The sequence below is a fragment of the Neophocaena asiaeorientalis genome, unplaced genomic scaffold (genome assembly GCF_003031525.2).
Source record: "Neophocaena asiaeorientalis asiaeorientalis breed wild unplaced genomic scaffold, Neophocaena_asiaeorientalis_V1.1 scaffold5, whole genome shotgun sequence".
Classification (NCBI taxonomy): domain Eukaryota; kingdom Metazoa; phylum Chordata; class Mammalia; order Artiodactyla; family Phocoenidae; genus Neophocaena; species Neophocaena asiaeorientalis.
In genome coordinates, this window is record NW_020174698.1 from 1,145,294 (window position 1) to 1,150,365 (window position 5,072).

General features: G+C 38.5%; 1 protein-coding gene across 2 annotated transcripts in view; it reads left to right on the plus strand.

Annotated features, from left to right (window-relative positions):
* MAP3K5 (mitogen-activated protein kinase kinase kinase 5) overlaps positions 1-5,072 on the plus strand; it is a 212,032-nt gene that overhangs the window by 109,138 nt on the left and 97,822 nt on the right. The gene's annotated exons all lie outside the window — the stretch shown is intronic.

Below are 5,072 nucleotides of genomic sequence, written 5' to 3' on the forward strand. Positions count from 1 at the left end.
TAATATTGAGCTGCATAAGCTGTTTATATATTTTGGAGATTAATCCTTTGTCTGATGATTCATTTGCAAATATTTTCTCCCATTCTGACGGCTGTCTTTTTGTATTGTTTGTGGTTTCCTTTGCTGTGCAAAAGCTTTTAAGTTTATTAGGTCTCATTTGTATATTTTTGTTTTTATTTCCATTATTCTAGGAGGTGGATGAAAAAAGATCTTGCTGTGACTTATGTCAAATGTACTTATGTACTTCCTATGTTTTCCTCTAAGAGTTTTATAGTGTCCGGTCTTACATTCAGGTCTGAGTTTATTTTTGTGTATGGTGTTAGGGAGTGTTCTAATTTCATTCTTTTACATGAAGCTGTCCAGTTTTCCCAGCACCATTTATTGAAGGGACTGTCTTTTCTCCATTATATATCCTTGCCTCCTTTGTCATAGATTATTTGACCATAGGTGCGTGGGTTTATCTCTAGGCTTTCTATCTTGTTCCATTGATCTATGTTTCTGTTTTTGTGACAATACCATATTGTCTTGATTACTGTAGCTTTGTAGTATAGTCTGAAGTCAGGGAGTCTGATTCCTGCAGCTCCGTTTTTTTCCCTCAAGACTGCTTTGGCTGTTTGGGGTCTTTTGTGTCATTGTCTGGTTTTGGTATCAGGGTAATGGTGGCCTCATAGAATGAGTTTGGGAGTGTTCCTTCCTCCACATTTTTTGGGAAGAATTTGAGAAGGATGGGTATTAGCTCTTTTCTAAATGTTTTATAGTATTCACCTGTGAAGCCATTTGGTCCTGGACTTTTGTTTGTTGGAAGATTTTTAATCACAGTTTCAATTTCATTACTTGTGATTGGAGCTGAATTTTCTGAGCTTTTTTGATATCTCCATCAAATCTGAATGAGATCCTTGCTGGGTAGAGTAATCTTGGTTGTAGGTTCTTCCCTTTAATCACTTTACGTATATCATGCCACTCCCTTCTGGCTTGTAGAGTTTCTGCTGAGAAATCAGCTGTTAACCTTATGGGAGTTCCCTTGTATGTTATTTGTCATTTTTCCCTTGATGGTTTCAATAATTTTTCTTTGTCTTTAATTTTTCCCGTTTGATTACTATGTGTCTTGGTATGTTCTCCTTGGGTTTATCCTGTATGGGACTCTGTGCACTTCCTGGACTTGGTTGGCTATTTCATTTCCCAGGTTAGAGAAGTTTTCAACTGTAATCTCTTCAACCTTTTTCTTGGGTCCTTCCTCTCTCTGTTCTCCTTCTGGGACCCCTATAATGCGAATGTTGTTGCATTTAATGTTGTCCCAGAGGTCTCATTGGCTGTTTCATTTCTTTTCATTCTTTTTTCTTTATTCTGTTCCTCAACAGTGAATTCCACTGTTCTGTCTTACAGGTCACTTATCGGTTCTTCTGTCTCAATTAGTGTGCTAGTGTATTTTTCATTTCAGTTATTGTATTGTTCATCTCTGTTTGTTTGTTCTTTAATTCTTCTAGGTCTTTGTTAAACATTTCTTGCATCTTCTCAGTCTTTGCCTCCATTGTTTTTCCGAGGTCCTGGATCATCTTCACTATCATTATTCTGAATTCTTTTTCTGGAAGGTTGCCTGTCTCCACTTTATTGAGCTGTTTTTCTGGGGTTTTATCTTGTTCATTCATCTGATACATAGCCCTCTGCCTTTTCATCTTGTCTATCTTTCTGTGAATGTGGTTTTTGTTCCACAGGCTGCAGGATTGTAGTTCTTCTTGCTTCTGCTGTCTGCCCTCTGGTGGATGAGGCTACCTAAGAGGCTTGTGCAAGTTTCTTGATGGGAGGGACTGGTGGTGGATAGAGCTGGCATTGCTCTGGTGGGCAGAGCTCAGTAAAACTTTAATCCACTTGACTGCTGATGGGTGGGGCTGGGTTCCCGCCCTGTTGGTTGTTTGACCTGAGGCGACCCAACACTGGAGCCTACCTGGGCTCTTTGATGGGGCTAATGGTACCCTCTGGGGGGGGCTCACGCCAAGGAGTACTTCCCAGACCTTCTGCTGCCAGTGTTCTTCTCCCCATGGTGAGCCACAGCCACCCCACTCCTCTGCAGGAGACCCTCCAACACTAGCATGTAGGTCTGGTTCAGTCTCTCCTGGGGTCACTGCTCCTTCCCCTGGGTCCCGATGCACACACTACTTTGTGTGTCCCCTCCAAGAGTGCAGTCTCTGTTTCCCCCAGTCCTGTCAAAGTCCTGCAGTCAAATCCCAGTAACCTTCAAAGTCTGATTCTCTAGGAATTTCTCTCCCCGTTGCTGGAGCCCCAGGTTGGGATGCCTTCACTCCAGTGGGTGGACTTCTGTGGTATAAGTGTTCTCCAGTCTGTGAGTCACCCACCCAGCAGTTATGGGATTTGATCTTACTGTGATTGCGCCCCTCCTGCTGTCTCATTGTGGCTTCTCCTTTGTCTTTGGATTTGAGGTATCTTTTTTGGTGAGTTCCAGTGTCTTCCTGTAGATGATTGTCCAGCAGCTAGTTGTGATTCTGGTGTTCTCACAAGAGGGAGTGAGAGTACGTCCTTCTACTCCGCCATCCTGGGTTTCAGTTTTATTTGACCCTGTCTGTCTCTGTTTTGTTCCTGCTTCCTGGATGTGACCGCCCTCAGCTTTTGATTGAGAGCCAAGCAGGGTTCTATCTTCTTATCCCTTAAGTACTGTGGAAGATTTTGTAACTGCCCTTTGGGGTTTTGAGTTTGACTGCTTATTCTCTTATACAGCTCCAGGCTTTGGAGGAGATTGCCATCTATTTGTTGCAGCCTCTCCCTCAAGTAACACTTCACTCCTAAGTACTGCTGGACTTCATATTTCACTGCCATTCCAGCCATACCTCATCCCCAACTGCTCATATAGCCAACATTCAACAAATGTCCTGTGGAGAAAACCGGCTGCACATTTGCGGTTCCTCCAGGTTTCACTCTGTCATGCCATCCCATGCAACTATCAGCAAATCCACTTGTTTCTCTTTTCCCTGGTAGCGTTTCAAATAGGTAGAGTTTCTCTGCCTGTGCCAAGCCTACGCTTAATATTATGGTTGGAATCAGAAAATGCCCCTATAGCGACAAAAGCAATTCAGCTCTCCTTAGTAGGACACTTCCCTGTTCGGAATTTTATTTCAGTGATTTTGTTGTGCTGTTGCTTCCATAGATCTCCAGCATCTATAAAAATATGTTTTTGATGTGTATCCTTTTTCCCACCTAGTTGTTGTAGCAGGAGTGATGGCTCCCAAGTAGGCTATTATATCTTACCTGGAAACTCAGGTTTTCCCCTGACATTGACTATTCTTCTAATTTAAACAGTTACATAGCTTTCCAACATTCGGAATACATTTTATTCCATATTTCATTTTATAATATTGTGGGAAACTTAGGAAGTACTGTTTCATTTTGTACCAAATATTCTTGTAACCAAATTTCTGATTACATATTTAATGTTTTTTCTTAGTATATGGAAATCTTGTGTCAATAGGTATGCATTGCTTTTTTAAATATTTTACAATTTTTGATAGATATTGGCAAATTTCTGCCGAGAAATACTATACTAATGTACTTTTACAGTGTGTGAGAATTTCCACTTCCTTAAGACTTTCTCCTTGATACCCAGCTTATTATTATGGAGTTCTGTGAGCCATAAAAAGTATAAATTATTAATTTATTGCATCTATATTTTGGTTAAAATATTCTTAAATGTATTGTTCATGGTAACAGAAAAACAGCTATAAGCCCAACTTTTCATTTTGGTTAGTTTGACACATAGGAAGCACTTAGTCAATATTTATTGGTTGATTTGGTGTTATCTTGCTTTCTGCATCTTCCTTTGAATATGTTGAAGAGAACTATTCCATGTTCTTTTCTTTCAGGAGAAATGAAAGAATTTATTTGTTGAAAAATATTATGTATCTTGATATGAATTTGTGGAAACTATAAAGTATTGGTAGAAAGAAAGGTATTAACTCCTCTCTTCTCCTATATCTTTTTTTGCTGGGACCTTCTACTTGCCTCTGAACAAACACAAAGACCTTTGGGTCTTATATGAGTCTAAGACTTACAAATCATGTCTTTCCTTGATATGACCTGCTTTGGATATCAGCAGTCTGGGTGCATGCTTTTTCCATTTTAGATTTGGGAAACAGCTGTACTTCTGGAGAGAGAAAAATGCTTTTTAATCAGCAACAGTGATGCAGTTGGAAATATTTTTTTCTTATTTCACATACATAACTATTCGAGCCAACCAGTTAAGATTAATAGTTATTTGGTTTTTGTTTCCTTTCAGAGACACTTGTTTTGCTTAAAAAGTAAGACCCTTAAAAAGGGCACGTGATTCTCAATATTCAGAAAAGATGTACTTTTCTTCTGAAGTTTACCTTACCATTTTAAATTATGGAAAACTTCAGGTGTATATAAAAGCCAAGAATATACTCTAATGTACGTTATTGTGCTGGCTGCCATTTTGGCAATTCACACCTTTCAGTTTCACAGTTAATGATTTTAATAAGAATGCCTCTATCTTGGAATTTTAATGTGTTTTTCCCTAGGTATCCTTTTTTTTTGTATCGTTAAATGGTTATTCATTAGGTATTTAGTCTTTATATTTTCCTTGATCTGATTTTTTTAAATAGCTATTTCATTTTTCATGTTTGGCTCAGTTTCTGTTAGTCACTAGGGCATTTATTTTAATTTTGTTCTTCTTCATGCTCTTAAATGAAATAATATTGAATATTGTTGCCTGTTAAATGACGATGTGAGGAGACCCTTGAATGGAACCTAGGAAGTGTTACCTTGAAAATACAGGGGATGTACAAACACTGAAGTCTTCTCAAATTGTGAAACGTTTTGAAAGGTTGATATTCAGTTTCATGCATATTCGGAAAAGTGTTCTCATTCTCTTTGAGCCAAAATTAGTATATGCACAGGCACAATCTCTGTTTTCCTTAATTTCTTACTGCAGCTGACATTCTTTATTGCATTTCTATATCACTCTTATGGAAGTGATTGTTTCAGTATGTTACATGAATGATCTTCCTCATTGTTTTGTGTGTGTGTATATATATATATATATTTGA